The sequence below is a fragment of the Podarcis liolepis genome, assembly GCF_965112155.1.
Source record: "Podarcis liolepis genome assembly, chromosome: 12".
NCBI classification, from domain to species: domain Eukaryota; kingdom Metazoa; phylum Chordata; class Lepidosauria; order Squamata; family Lacertidae; genus Podarcis; species Podarcis liolepis.
In genome coordinates this window covers 50095608-50111863 of record NC_139563.1, presented here as the reverse complement: position 1 = coordinate 50111863, position 16256 = coordinate 50095608, and the positions used below count along the sequence as shown (strand labels likewise).

The 16256-nt window shown below is 43.4% G+C and overlaps 1 protein-coding gene and 1 long non-coding RNA gene across 15 annotated transcripts in view; one reads left to right on the top strand and one right to left on the bottom strand.

The window, feature by feature from the left end:
• Positions 1-1564: 1564 nt before the first annotated feature.
• Positions 1565-9020, bottom strand: LOC310690068. The gene is made up of 3 exons (XR_014517863.1): positions 7813-9020; positions 6416-6612; positions 1565-2851 (listed from the first exon to the last, which is right to left on the bottom strand). It is a non-coding gene; the product is annotated as an uncharacterized lncRNA (long non-coding RNA).
• A 3520-nt stretch (positions 9021-12540) lies between these two features.
• Positions 12541-16256, top strand: part of LRRFIP2 (LRR binding FLII interacting protein 2) — a 50365-nt gene continuing 46649 nt past the window's right edge. For 6 of the 14 annotated variants that reach the window (XM_083468164.1, XM_083468161.1, XM_083468159.1 and 3 more), the window contains exon 1: positions 12548-12992. The gene's annotated coding sequence lies outside the window, so the exon portion shown is untranslated. Of the gene's footprint in view, positions 12993-16256 lie in introns of all 14 variants that reach the window. The other 8 variants (XM_083468155.1, XM_083468153.1, XM_083468158.1 and 5 more) reach the window with 3 other exon arrangements.

Sequence of the window (16256 nt, the reverse complement as noted above, 5' to 3'; positions counted from 1 at the left end):
TAAATCTAACATCACCAGAGGTTAAATGGCCTGTGTCCTACACCCTAGGGCAGCAGTGGAAGTGGTGGCCCTCCAGATGTTGGACTCTGAATCCCATCAGTCCCAGATAATTTGTGCAGTAGTCAGGGATGGTGACAGTTCAAGTATCTGGCCCTAAACTACGTTGCTTAATAATCACCTGGAAACTCCCAACTAGATGACCTCCACAGTTGAGATTTTTAGAGGACTTGGTCCTGCTAACCACTGCCCACTGCTGGGCTAAGGGAAGCAACTCTCCCCAAACAGCCCAAATAATATTCCAGTGACAGGGTAGATAGGAACTGAGACAGAGGAAAGTGTCCATGTTCTGTTATCCAGCACATTTGTCATCTGCAAGGGAAGCACTTTCTCTGCTACAACAGCTGCAAGGAGCAGGGTCTCCAGTATCCTGGCCCCCAAGGCTGTAGGATTAGCATCATGAGGTAGAGTCTGCCCCAAACTAGGGTGCACTGTGTCTTCAAAACCTCGAAGCAGACCAGAGAATATCACCACGAGGAGAGCAGGAATCATGAAGGGAACCCCATTCACATCATGGCACAGCCTAGGAATGGGCACTGGAGGTTTCTGTACAAGTTCACTGCAGCAAAGCCCTCCTTGCTTTCCTATGATGCTAAGAAGGCTGTACACATGTACAATAGCATCCCAAGCCTCTAAAAACTTTGTTACCTGAATGGAAATGATGGGGCGATCACACACACCCATTTGGAGTACATACCCCTTGCATTTACAGCACATCTCCCTTCCAAGGCATCTTGGGGACTGTATTGTGTTACAGGATTCTTTGTTCCCAGGATTCTTTTTTCAAGAATTAATAATAATAATAATAATAATAATAATAATAATAATAATAATAATAGATTTTTATTTATATCCGCCCTCCCCAACCAAAGCCGGGCTCAGAGCGGCTAACTACAGTAAAATGATACAACATTCTAAAATCATTTCATTATAAAATCAGTTCAAATCAGATTAATGGCAACCATTGGGCTAGAGTTCTATGAGGAGACTCAGACTACATTGTGGGAATTAACAGAACAAAAATATCTGGCCTTTGGGGCCTTTCCCTCCTGTTCTGCACAGTGGGCGAACCATTTGTTCCAAAATAATTTTGAGATTCATATATCCCAGCGACATCTCGTCCCCATAGCTTTGTACCTGATGAGCAAGTGAAACCGCCACCCTTCCTTCGGGGAGTCTGATTAGAGTGAATGTCAAACATTCACAGTGTGAGAAAGGAAGGTAAGCTCACGAAAGTGGCAAGCAGCAACATGCAGCCCAGAAGGTGAGGTGAACTAGAAAATTGGTGCCTGAGAGAGGCAAGCGTATCCCTTGAGACCATTTCTCTTTTTTATGAGTTTCCTTTGAATGTTCATATGAAATGGTTATGGTGCACCAATATCACAGGTAGCATCAGTGTGATGTGCTGTATTGAGGAAGGAAGAATATCAATGGTAAGTAATTTAGGATGAATCGTAAATCCATTTACCTGGAGTAAAGGGACCCATGACCATTAGGTCCAGTCATGGCCAACTCTGGGGTTGCGGTGCTCATCTCACTTTATTGGCCGAAGGAGCCGGCGTGCAGCTTCCGGGTCATGTGGCCAGCATGACTAAGCCACTTCTGGTGAACCAGAGCAGCGCACAGAAACGCCGTTTACCTTCCCGCCGGAGCGGTACCTATTTATCTACTTGCACTTTGACGTTCTTTCGAACTGCTAGGTTGGCAGGAGCAGGGACCGAGCAATGGGAGCTCACCCCGTTGCGGGGATTCGAACCGCTGACCTGATCGGCAAGTCCTAGGTTCTGTGGTTTAACCCACAGTGCCACCCGCGTCCCAGTATTACCTGGAGTAGACCCCATCAAATTAAATATGACTTAATTATGAAAAGACATGATTAGAATTATGCTCTTACGCTACTGACAGTACAGTCCTATAAATGTATCCGCTGAAGTAAGCCACTTTGAGTTCAGCCGGACTGAAGAGAAGGAGAGGTAGGAGGTAGAGATAATAGAGGGCAGAAACACAAAAAATGTAGAGTAAAGGGTTATCACACATCTCTATCTGCATACAACCTTCAAAATTAATGTAGCACAACATATAATATCCTGTGAGTTTGCTCCAACAATCAATCCAGGTCAAATATCTCTTGAGAGGAATGTGTAGAAGTCACTTCTGCAGTTGTTGCAATTGGTATTCTCTTTTCAGTACTTATTAAAAGTAAAAAAAAAAAGCTAGCCCATTGATCTTTCTATACTTGCCAGAACAACTGACATTGATTCCCCTGTCCATTGTGTTTGGAATAATAGAAGAGCGTGGCTTTTTTGTTCATTGCCAGCAGCGTGCTTTCTGTTTGTGCATCAGCATCATTGATTGGGTTACAGCAGCTACTGGGGGGAAAGAATTTGTTGGTTGACTGTGAGACTGCATAAAACAGCCTAGCCTTGTTTGTGAGATACTTACACACACACAGCGTTTCTAAAAACAACCCCAGCTACTCATTCATTAACAAGACAAGCGACTTTCCTTCTATCAGTGCTGGTTTCTATTTGCCGTTGTGTCTTACAGTGTAATCCTCTTCATGTTTATTCGAAAGTTGGTCTTAGTTTGTCCCATGGGTTTGTTCCCTATTAAGTGGATTTAGGATTTCATTCAAAAGTCCATTAAAAGTGAAGCCAGATTCTTATTGATTGTAAAGGACACAGGTATCTCAACAAACTAGAATTCATCAGGGCCGGCCCTGTCATGAGCCGCATTGATCAAGCTTCCATAAAACCATCAAAATGAATGCACTCCATTGCCAAATGCAGCCAAGCTGCATATAAGAATGAATGAATGAATGACTCAGGATAGCACTAGCATTTATGAAAATATATGTGCCACTGTAAATATTCCATCCCAAACAACCCTCCCCCCCCCCAAAAAGCCAATGACTTTTACAATTTGCCTATAGAAAATCAGAATGAGAAGAGCTGCAGCTATACTTTAGGAAGAGAAGTAAATAAAATGATTTGCTTACCCTTCAAAAATAATAGCAGCAGTTGTAAACTACTTATAGTAGTGATACAACCACTGTTGCTCTTGAGGATAAAAATAAATGATGCCCAACCCTGTGAAATGTAACCAGGAATAATATTTCACCTGTAAATGTATGAATAGAAAACAAATTTGAATTGGATCCAATCTAGATTCTTTGGGAACACCACAAGGGTTGTTCACACCAAGTGAGGTTCCCTCTTCCTTCCTTCCTTCCTTTGTTTTCTTTGAGCAAAGTCCCATGCCCTGTTAAAACTGCTTTTGAAACTTGTGTCATTTATAGAACCTTGACAGATTAGAGAACTGGGCAAAAACAAACAAGATGAACTTTAACAGGGAGAAATGTAAAGTATTGCACTTGGGCAAAAAAAATGAGAGGCACAAATGCAAGATGGGGGACACCTGCCTTGAGAGCAGTACATGTGAAAAGGATCTAGGAGTCTTGGTTGACCACAAACTTGACATGAGCCAACAGTGTGACGCGGCAGCTAAAAAAGCCAATGCAATTCTGGGCTGCATCAATAGGAGTATAGCATCTAGATCAAGGGAAGTAATAGTGCCACTGTATTCTGCTCTGGTCAGATCTCACCTGGAGTACTGTGTCCAGTTCTGGGCACCACAGTTCAAGAAGGACACTGACAAACTGGGACGTGTCCAGAGGAGGGCAACCAAAATGGTCAAAGGCCTGGAAACGATGCCTTATGAGGAACGGCTAAGGGAGCTGGGCATGCTTAGCCTGGAGAAGAGGAGGTTAAGGGGTGATATGATAGCCATGTTCAAATATATAAAAGGTTGTCACATAGAGGAGGGAGAAAGATTGTTTTCTGCTGCTCCAGAGAAGCGGACACGGAGCAATGGATCCAAACTACAAGAAAGAAGATTCCACCTAAACATTAGGAAGAACTTCCTGACAGTAAGAGCTGTTTGACAGTGGAATTTGCTGCCAAGGAGTGTGGTGGAGTCTCCTCCTTTGGAGGTCTTGAAGCAGAGGCTTGACAACCATATGTCAGGAGTGCTCTGATGGTGTTTCCTGCTTGGCAGGGGGTTGGACTTGATGGCCCTTGTGGTCTCTTCCAACTCTATGATTCTATGACTTACTATGTGGCATGGGATCTATGCTGTTCAAGTCTCGGCTTGCAGAATCAGTTGCTGGTTCTTTAGATCCCGACCTATAACACCACAAAGGTCTGTGGTGCATTTGTACGCTGTGTAAGGTGTAAGGTGAGAATATGGTGACAAGTCCCTGTCCTGAAGAGCTTACAGTCTAAAACAGGTTTTCCCAAACTTGGGACTCCAGCTCTTTTTTGGACTACAACTCCCATCGTCCCTAGCTAGCAGGACCGGTGGTCAGGGAGGATGGGAATTGTAGTCCCAAAACAGCTGGAGACACAAGTTTGGGAAAGCCTGGTCTAAAACAAAACAAGACGGGTTTCCATAGTAACATCTGCACAATACACTTAAAGCACATGACTTTCCCCAAAGAATTCTGGAAAATATAGCTTGTCAAGGGTGCTGGGAGTTATAGTACTGTAAAGCATGAACTACAGTTCCCAGAATTATCTGGTTGAAACCATGTGCTTTAAATGTATTGTGCAGATGTTACTATGGAAACCCACCTTATTTTGTGGGGGTGTGCTTTCAATGCATCTGTGAAGCACTCTGTATTTGAGGGACATTCCTATCTCTCTTCAGCGAATAGAGAAATCCATCTGATATTTGAACTATACCCATAGACTTTACAGCCTCACAGGCATTTCCTAACTGTACTTCCCATTTCTTAAATGTGTTTGCAACTTTTGAATTGTGCCCATAAGATTTCACAGTCACACAGTCGTTCTTATTGTAATTTTGATTTCCAAATATATTTGTATTGTGCATGTTTATTTGTTTATACGTTCTTACCCTGTCCTAATGCACACACATTATTAAGGGTGTCTTACAGCAAATTAAAATCCCAGTGGATCATTTCCAACATTAGTCATCAGTCAACATTAGTCATACTCATTGGTAGTCCACTGATTTAAGTGTCTCTACTCAGAGTATGACTCAGTTGAGTTCCACCTAATTAAATCAACCATAACAAATGAAAACACCCTTATGTTTTCTTTACATTTCTCTGATTTAATAAACTCTTGTTAATTTGCTTAAATTCCCAGCCTCAATATTCCCATATTGGCTAGACAGCATTTTTTAAAAAAACATCTCGACTAAACAGCTTTAATATACTGCATAAAACAATATCACTGTGTTAGGGATTCTTAAATTACTGTGTATTGCTTCTCAGGGACTTAAACAAATGTTCTTTTAGTTCTTACACACACACTCTCACACACCCCTCCCGTGTGTTCTGAATTGAGGAACATTTTTGCTGTATCATTAAAGAAGAACATGTGCCACATATAATATGGAACAAACACAATTTGGCAAGCCATGCCACTTCACTGGAGACATAGGTACAAACTTAACTAAAAACATTTCCTCTGTGATTTTGCTGTAAGTCCCCAGAGATACCATACATAAACGGCCTCAGTCCAGTATATCTGAAGGAGCGTTTCCACCCCCATCGTTCTACCTGGACACTGAGGTCCAGCACCGAGGGCCTTCTGGCAGTTCCCTCACTGCGAGAAGCCAAGTTACAGGGAACCAGGCAGAGGGCCTTCTCGGTAGTGGCGCCCTCCCTGTGGAACACCCTCCCACCAGATGTCAAAGAGAACAACAACTACCAGACTTTTAGAAGACATCTGAAGACAGCCCTGTTTAGGGAAACTTTTAATGTTTGATGTATTACAGTATTTTAATATTTTTTTGGAGTCCGCCCAGAGTGGCTGGGGAATAAATAATAAATTATTATAATTATAATTATTATTATTATTTTGCATCCTTGAAGAATTCATGCTTTAAGCCAACTCAGAAAGAAAGAGAGACCTTCTTAGCAATAATCAAAGCCTCAAAGTTTTCTGGGCTGATCTTTACATCTCTCTGAAGTATATCTGAAACATAAAAACAACCAAATCTTTGGTGCACATTCCCTTGCTTTAACCACTTAAACATGAAAGGGCTCTTTGGTTTTGTGAAGCAGCTGTTCCTCTTGCTTAATACTGCAAATGAGTCATTAATTTTAGATTTGTGAGATCGCAGTCTCTTTCCACAGAAAAGCAAGTGGTGCTGTAAACAATGTGCACTGATAATATTGCACGATGAGCAAAGTAGCAGCTTGCTCTTTCCTTTACCACAAGTAAACATGGTTGTGAAATGCCTAACAGAAGCCCAAAGGGCCATCATGTTTACAATATGAGCAGCCCTTCCATCCAGCTGTGAAAGAGGAGGGAAGCAGAGCTACCACCTTTTGGTTCTGACTCTCCTTTAGCTGTTTCCTTTCCAACTGATCATTAGAAGACCTTGTAACTAAGAGCTGGCACTTGAGTACACTCCTTCCTCCCAATCAATCTTCCTTTTGTGTCATATCTTTTAAATTGTAAGCCTGAGGGCAGGAACAGTCTTGCCTGTAGTGATCTGCAAGTCACTCCTAGCCTTCTTTGGCTGAAAAACAGGGTTTTAATTGTATAAAATTAGCAAACAAGAAAATGTACAGCGACCCATAACAACAAAAAATATCTAGGCAGCTTATCTAGGCGGCCAATAGTTCTATTAGACTTTGATGCTGAAAAACAGAGCTCTTTGCAAACAGTGACTGCCTATTTTCTTTGAATGGTTCGTGCTCCCTATGGGACTAAATGCAAGGAACATTCCCCAGCATTGAAGAAAATTTGCTGTTATCTCCTGTGACCAACTTCCCTCTACTCATTAAAGGCCCTGCTAACTAGGGTCTGGCGGCAGAATTTTATGCAGATTGCACAGCAAACTCTTGCTTTCAGAAAGTTGCATAAAAAAAGTAAGGTAAATTGATGCTTTTGAATTATGGTGCTGGAGGAGACTCTTGAGAGTCCCATGGACTGCAAGAAGATCAAACCTCTCCATTCTTAAGGAAATCAGCCCTGAGTGCTCACTGGAAGGACAGATCCTGAAGCTGAGGCTCCAATACTTTGGCCACCTCATGAGAAGAGAAGACTCCCTGAAAAAGACCCTGATGTTGGGAAAGATGGAGGGCACAAGGAGAAGGGGACGACAGAGGACGAGATGGTTGGACAGTGTTCTCGAAGCTACAAACATGAGTCTGACCAAACTGCGGGAGGCAGTGGAAGACAGGAGTGCCTGGCGTGCTCTGGTCCATGGGGTCACGAAGAGTCGGACACGACTAAACACAAAGGATCCCAGGACGGTTAAGTCAAGTCAAAGGCGACTATGGGGTTGCGGCGCTCATCTCGCTTTCAGGCCAAGGGAGCCGGCGTTTGTCCACAGACAGTTTTCTGGGTCATGTGGCCAGCAGGACTAAACCGCTACTGGAGCACGGAGGACTGTGACGAGGGCCAGAGCACACGGAAACACCGTTTACCTTCCCACCGCAGCGGTACCTATTTATCTACTTGCACTGGCATGCTTTCGAACTGTGCTTGTCTGTGTCTAAACATTTTACCACTGCCACCAACTGTCCTGCGTAAAGGGATTCAGGAAGGAGGGGGCAATGAATGCCATCTCACAACACCATCCACCACCATCAAATGGGAAAAATAAAGTCAATGAGAAAGATGCAGGGGTTATAATGCTTGGGCCAAATACTTTCATAATCAGACCACTCTGTTAAACATAGATAAGCTTCTATAAACAGAAACACTTACAGACCTGCTGCTCTGTCCAGCTGTTTTGACTCCCTCCATCTTGCGGTATAGATGAGCAAATGATACAGCTTGGCAATTTGTCCTGGTATTTCCCAGGTCACCTGGAGTTTAACAGGGTAATCCTATGTTCTTGGATCTTTATTCACTTCCAGGGAATTGGAAGAAATATCATATCACCAAATTGTGCGGATGACACACTGACAGGCTGGCTACCGGCTTTAAATATCACGTTTCTGGCAAAGACGCATATTGGCTGAGTGATGCCATTTATTGGCTCAGTTTCTGCTGGTGAGAGCATATTTATGTATATGCTCTTATGCCACCTTGCAGCTTGCAAAAGACGATTAGTTTCATATACATAACAATACTAAAATACAGAACAGGTACAGTGGTACTTCGGGTTAAGTACTTAATTGGTTCCTGAGGTCCGTTCTTAACCTGAAACTGTTCTCATCCTGAAGCAATGTTCTTAACCTGAGGTTAATTTCTGGGTTAGCGGAGTCTGTAACCTGAGGCGTATGTAACCTGAAGCATATGTAACCCGAGGTACCACTGTACATTGTGCATCCAAATAATTTACTGTAAAATCTGCTTGCTGGGTTTCCAGTCCAAGACCCCAATGGCCTTCCTTTTACACACATCCCCCTGTGCTAAACACTGCCATGCGCTTCCACCAAAATGATTCTGAGATATACCAACAGTGGGGAACCTCAAGCTTGGGGCTGAATGCACCCCTCCCAGCCTCTGGATCTGACCCTAGGAATTCACCCTCGGCTATATCCCTTCTCCCCTCACCAGCCTCATTCCACACAACTCCTTGTGGTTGGAGTGCCTCCTTGAGCTGTGATGACTCTCTCTCGTTGAAGAAAGCTCTTGACTTTTGAGTGGACTGTGATTGTGCAAAGGTAAGAGTTGCATCAGTTGTTTCACCTGCTTTGGTCCCTGGTAGCTTCCCCTCAGGTTAAATCATTTTTTTTCCCTTAAAAAAATGTTTAGGGATACAGTGGTACCTCGGGTTAAGAACTTAATTTGTTCTGGAGGTCTGTTCTTAACCTGAAACTGTTCTTAACCTGAAGCACCACTTTAGCTAATGGGGCTTCCTGCGCCACTGCTGCATGATTCCTGTTCTCATCCTGAAGCAAAGTTCTTAACCCAAGGTACTATTTCTGGGTTAGCAGAGTCTGTAACCTGAAGCGTATGTAACCCGAGGTACCACTGTACTCTCAGTTTGACTCAAGAAAATAACCACTTTATAGTTCAAATTGGGAAAAATAAATACAGTAAATGGACAAAAGTATAATGTTTAGGGGTATGCGTACCCCTGTGTTCCCCCAGAAAAAAAGAACTGCTTAGAATCATAGAATCATAGAGTTGGAAGAGACCACAAGGGCCATCGAGTCCAACCCCCTGCCAAGCAGGAAACACCATCAGAGCACTCCTGACATATGGTTGTCAAGCCTCTGCTTAAAGACCTCCAAAGAAGGAGACTCCACCACACTCCTTGGCCAGTGTGGTGTAGTGGTTAAGAGCGGTAGTCTCGTAATCTGGGAAACCGGGTTCGTGTCTCCGCTCCTCCACATGCAGCTGCTGGGTGACCTTGGGCCAGTCACACTTCTCTGAAGTCTCTCAGCCCCACTCACCTCACAGAGTGTTTGTTGTGGGGGAGGAAGGGAAAGGAGATTGTTAGCCGCTTTGAGACTCCTTAAAGGGAGTGAAAGGCGGGATATCAAATCCAAACTCTTCTTCTTCTTCTTGGCAGCAAATTCCACTGTCAAACAGCTCTTACTGTCAGGAACTTCTTCCTATTGTTTAGGTGGAATCTTCTTTCTTGTAGTTTGGATCCATTGCTCCGTGTCCGCTTCTCTGGAGCAGCAGAAAACAACTTTTCTCCCTCCTCTATGTGACATCCTTTTATATATTTGAACATGGCTATCATATCACCCCTTAACCTCCTCTTCTCCAGGCTAAACATGCCCAGCTCCCTTAGCCGTTCCTCATAAGGCATCGTTTCCAGGCCTTTGACCATTTTGGTTGCCCTCCTCTGGACACTGTACTCCAGGTGAGGTCTGACCAGAGCAGAATACAGTGGCACTATTACTTCCCTTGATCTAGATGCTATACTCCTATTGATGCAGCCCAGAATTGCATTGGCTTTTTTAGCTGCTGCGAAACTCTGTTGGCTCATGTCAAGTTTGTGGTCAACCAAGACTCCTAGATCCTTTTCACATGTACTGCTCTCAAGGCAGGTGTCACCCATCTTGTATTTGTGCCTCTCATTTTTTTTGCCCAAGTGCAATACTTTATATTTCTCCCTGTTAAAATTATACCTTTCCCCACTCTGGTTCCATCTCTCACCTTGGGTGATCTGATGTGTGAGACTGGCTCCAATGACAATGACATAAGCAACGTATTTAAATGTTACATTTGTGCGGTTGCTTAGGCGGTTCCAGGCAGGCAAAACATTCACAGAGGGTACAAGACGGCCGCCATGGAAAAACATGGTCTGGGGAGAGGTGTGCTTGGAGAGCAGTGCAGGACAGACAAAGGGGCTTCAAGTTCCCCACCCCTGGCTTAAATGCTAAGAATTATTTGCAAGTTAGCATTCCTAATTAAAAGCTAAATTTGCATTTCGGCTGGCTGAAGAAGTTTGATCCATTCTTGAATGAAAGAGTCCCTTCTCTCACTTTGGTTTCCTCACAGGCAGCTGTGGTCATGTACATCCATAGTAATTTGATTTTGGGGGGATTTCTGTTGCTATTATTCCCAGAAGGAAGACTTCTGGGTTTTTGGGAGACATTCTTCTAAATGTTTTCTGAAGTTTGTTATATGCCATCTCCCAAAATTCTTTTATTGTTCTACAAGACCACCATGAATGATAAAAATGTGCCGGTTGTTTTTCTGCACTTCCAGCATAGGTCATCTTTAGATCTAGACCTCTTGGCTAGTTTGCTTGGTGTCAACTACCACCTGCGAATCATTTTTAATTCTCTTTTAGCGCATAACAGTGAATTTTAAGTTTATTTCCCACAGTTGTTCCTACAGGTTCAGATCAATATTATGACCCACATCTTGTGCCCATTTAATCATAGATAATTTCATAAATTCTTCATTTCCCAATCAAGTAATAGTCTATGCATTTTGGATAAATTGTTAACTCTAGATCTTAATATTTCTTTTTTGCATTCTGATGGTTTTTCTGCAAATCCCAATTTATTGTCTACCTTAAATTTTGGATTTGATAATTTACCCAGTCCAACACATATTCTTCAATTCAAATTGAATCTCAATTCAAATTGAATCTCAATTCAAATTGAATCTCAATTCAAATTGAATCTCTTCAATTCTCCCCCCCCCAAAAAATTTTGGTTCTCCTTCTGAGAAGTCTAACACTTCATTATAAGTACCCCAGTTATCCCTCATATTAATCTTTTTCCTTGTCTCAGCTTCTATTGGGGATAACCACCTTGGTGTTTTGTTTTCTAGTAAGTTTTTGTATTTCCCCCATTTCCTAATTAAGTTCTTTTTACTAACAACATGGTTGGCAAAGCTGATTTTATTGTGATTGTAGGTATGTTTTTACTAGATATTATGCATATACATCTATGATCATATATACTAGCTTTTAATTTACTTATATACTGAAATATATATATATATATATATGCAGGTTTTGGTGTCTTCGGGTGTCTTCCCGTGTAAGAGTTGGGGTGTCTAGGCGACGTTTCGACGAGGTCTCACTCGTCATCTTCAGGCTGGTGCTTTCGGCTTCTTGTTACTGGAACAGAGCAGGATCTCAGTGTTTGAGTTCCTATAAATACTGTTGAGGGGGTGTGGTGTATAGCCTCCAACGTTCTGGGCAGAGAGGAAGTTCCCAGGTTAGTGTGCCTTTTCTTCTTTTGTTCCTTGAGTAATTAAGGAACAAAAGAAGAAAAGGCACACTAACCTGGGAACTTCCTCTCTGCCCAGAACGTTGGAGGCTATACACCACACCCCCTCAACAGTATTTATAGGAACTCAAACACTGAGATCCTGCTCTGTTCCAGTAACAAGAAGCCGAAAGCACCAGCCTGAAGATGACGAGTGAGACCTCGTCGAAACGTCGCCTAGACACCCCAACTCTTACACGGGAAGACACCCGAAGACACCAAAACCGGCATTCCTGTACCCGTGAAAATCTACGAAAGCAAATATATATATATATATATATATATATATATATATATATATATATATATATATATATATATAAATAAAAATAACACTCGTCTACATATATATGTGCACACACACAATGTGTAATAATTTTATTATTATTATTATTTATACCCCACCCATCTGGCTGGGTTTCAATAGAATTAAAGCCACACACACACACACATCTATAAATGTTTAATTCTTTTTTTAATGATCCCACCCATGTTTTTAGCTGTTCTTTTTTTATCTGTAAGCCGCCTTGATTCCCCACCAGGACGGGGGATAAATACATGTAAACAAAGTAAGAATAATAATGATGGTGATATGTGTGTCAGCTGCTGCGTGTGACCCTGCCGTATGGCTTGCAGTAACGCCTTCAGCGGCCCCGCTAACCCAGCGGGCAGCAGAGACCTTGACTCCCTCCCGCGGAGCCGCAATCAACCTCCGGCAAAAGCAGCAGCAAACCACGCCTCTCGCCGCCGCCACTTCTGCGCATGCGCTTGCCTCCTGAGACTCCTCCCCCTGATCCGCTCAGGAAGTAACGCATGCGCGTCGCCGCCTGTGTGTGGCGAAAGCCCTCCGCGCTCGCAGCTGCCGGAGCTGTCGGGTCGCCGGCGGTGACACTCGGAGCGCGCGGCGACGGCGGCCGTAACAAAAAAACCCAAAACCAATAGGAAGAAGGAGAAGAAGAAGGAGCAGCCGCGAGGGGCGGGGCTTAAGAGAGCGGCCGCTCGCTCGCGCCCTCCTCGGAATCCTGAGGGCCATTCGAACCCAACCGCCGGCGCGAGGCGAAGGAGCCCAACCGCCGCCCAGCAACCGCCGTCCCGAGTCGGCGTCGCGCGCCCAAGGGCTCCCTCAGGCTGAGCTCCCGTCCCGCCGCGCCTCTCCGCTTTCGGTAGCTGCGGGCCCTGCTCGGCTGCCCCGCCCTTGCCGGCTTGGCGGCCCGTCGCCGCCCTCGCCGCTGACCCTTCCGGACGGAGGCGGCTTCTGGTGAGGGAATCCGGGAGCTTTGGGGCGGGCGGGCTCCGTTGCCTGAGGGGATGGGTGGGGATCCCGACGGTGGCCCTGGGCATGCCGGAAGGCGTCGGGGCGGGGAAGGGAAGGAGGCTGGCCGCCGCGCGAGGAACTCCCGGCGTTCCTGACGAGGCGAGGCTCCGGTTGGAAAGGGACACCCGGGGGTCATCTAGTCCGACCCCCTTTCACGCAGGAACCTTTCACCCAACGTGGGCCTCGAACCCGCCCTAAGAGACTCACCCAGTGTTTCTCAACCGTGGGTCCCCTGGCTGGGGTCGGACTACAGTTCGCATCGCCCCTGACCGCGGGTGCTGCTAGCTAGGGATGATGGGAGTTGTAGTCCAACAACAGCCAGCGACCCAGGTTTGAGAAGCACTGGATGAGACTCTTAATCTTATTGTGGCAGTTTCGAGCCCCACGTTTCCTGCAAGGGAGGGGGTTGGACTAGATGAACCTGGGTGTCCCTTCCCGATGGTACAGCCTCAGCTGTCCGTGGCCTTGCAGGCAAGGAAGGAGCTTCCCCTTCCATCGTGGTGAATGAAATTTCTGGGTCTCTGCTGTAGAGCATTTAAAGGGTTGGGTTGCCAGTTCTGGATCCTGAGAGGAGTCTTGCTATCTTCAGGGCTGCGATCCTCAGCATCTTGCACTTGCAAATTAGATCCACTGAAGGCTGGGGCAGGATGGGGCTGGGGAGTAAGTTGTGCTAAGTAACTATTGGGATTTATCATTTGCAACCTTCCATAGGCAAAAAATAGATCGCAGCTCCTGCTGAGTATAGCATCTAAATTACACTCCGTAAAAGTGTGCTGTAAGAGTTCTTTAGATCTGTGGAAGCAGCTTTACAAAGGGAAATTTCCTCGCTTTTGCGATCTTAAACTGGTTATCCAGAGGCAAATCCCGATAATCTCAATGGGTTGGATGCAGAGTTGGTTAGTTGTGCTTAAGTCCCAGCTAAAGTTTCACATTGATTTCAGTAGGACTGATTCTGTCTCTTAACATTTTAGAAAGTGTGCTGGCACAGCGATAATATTGAAGTATGGACTTGTCAGTTAATCCATGTTCATTACCCTTTTATGCATTGTTTAAATACCTTGTCAGGGCGTATATTCAAGATCACTTAACAAAGATTAATTACCCTTCAATTGTTTTTAATCCCCAATTCTACTCTGTTGTGATGGGAAAGGAACTAGGATTTTTCCACCCTTTGAGTAGATGGGTTTTGTTGTAACACAGGGCCTACGGTTTATACACTAGGTACACATGCATGTTCTACAAATACAAGATTTCAGTAAGATGGATGTACTTATAGTTGAAGTGGGAGCTGCAGTCTGTGATAGTGACAGTGAGTGGAGAACTGAGTATTTCTTTCAGATTAATGGGTTGGGACTATCAAGGGTGTGCTTGTGTGACATCAGAATGGCCTCAAGTGCCCTGAAACTCTTGTAAAGAGCTGGGCAGAGGTGTCTCCTGCCCTCACATTGTGTGTTTATCCCACTCCTTACATTGTATATAGCCATATCTCTCTTGTTCCTCTGTTTATTGAGGCCTGATATTAAAGAAGGGGGAAAGTGGAGAAGCAATAAATGTTTTCAGTTGTGTTTATTCTGACATAAATCTGTTTGGACTACAGTGTAGTGTTCTACATGCTATGCAACTGTAGATAAAAATTATTTTCCTCAAGAGTGTGAGGAAGGCACTGTCTACTGTTGTCTTCTTTTTCTACCTTATTATGCTATGTGGGGAAAGAATCAAGTACCCCTTTCCTTGGGAAAATTAGTGCTATTGGTCAAAGAGGACTTGTTGTTCACATAGGCTTTTCAGAAGAGTGACTCCAGCTATATGTTCCATTGATCAATATTTATTTCTTTTATTTGTACATTGCTTTTATGATATATTGCATTCTTAAGTTGTATATTACTTTGGTAGTTTTATGCTAAGTGATATATGATTTTGTATAATAAGAGGGGAAATAGTCTGCTATAACTATTCATTTGAAATTGAATTATTTGTGGTATGTTTATCAGTGCTTCATGGTTACCAGCAGTGCTTTTTTCAGGGATACTCAAAGTTATGCAGAAAAACACTTGTTACCACACATACAGCCAACGAATTAGATGTCCAGGACATAATTATGTTCAGCACTGTGAACTGCCATATTAACTTAATTAGATGCTAATTTTTATCCTGGAAATTGAATTCCTGTCTTGCTAAAAACTGCAGTTTTCCGTAATTCTTACCATGCTGTATATTGAGCCGTATAGTAGGACTGAAGAGTTAACTTTTATAAAAATGTGTCTATCTGCGGTTTAAGAATGGTTGTGTGGATCATGGTACAGAATAGATACCAAATACATCACTCTTCTGGTTACTATATGTTCTCAGTCTGTATAAATTATAGTTCCATTTTAAAAAACTGCTTGGGAAGTTTTCCTCAGGAGCAATTTTTTCTGTCTGGTACAGAATAATTCCATAGATAGTTCCAGTTACTTCAGCTGTATATTTGAATGAAATTCATGATGTAAATACAAACTTACTGAAATAGGTGGTGGTATTTTTCTTATCTAATGAGACGAGATAACACGGAGACTGAATTTTTTTCCACTTTAAGTCACAGAGTGTTCTAAAGTCAAGAACTTCTGAGCGTATTGAGTCAGCTCATTGTGAGTCACGAAAGATGACTGGAGTTGTGGTAGTTTCCAGTTGTAGAGCAATCTTTGGCAGCATTGCAAGCGAATGATTTTATTTTCATTATGACTTTTCTCTAGTTAGTGTATACAAAGTAACAGGATGCTATGCTACTGTTACAGGCCTATGATTCAGGGAGAACCCCAAGAAACTACGGTAATCTTGGTGCTATGGTTATTTAAAAATATTTCAGTAAGTTATAGAATGAAAAGCAATGTCTGTAATGGTGGGCTATGGCTAGACTTTGAGAACATTCATTTAATGAACCACAGAATGCAAGATGAGGAAGAGTATATGAGTTCATTTTTGTTAAATGGTAAAAAAATAATACTAATAATCAGGAAGCATAGAACTTAAGCTTTTCTGCCAAACTCTAAAGGTTTGGCATTGTAACTTGTATTATGTGACTATTTTGTCACTTATTTGATTTCTAACCTATCTTATTACATAGAAGGATGCCCCAATTATCTTATTATAGACAATTCAGTTGCTGATTCCATTCCTATGGCACAAAATATTGCTTTGGGGCAGCCAGTTCACTAGTTCTCATTGGGC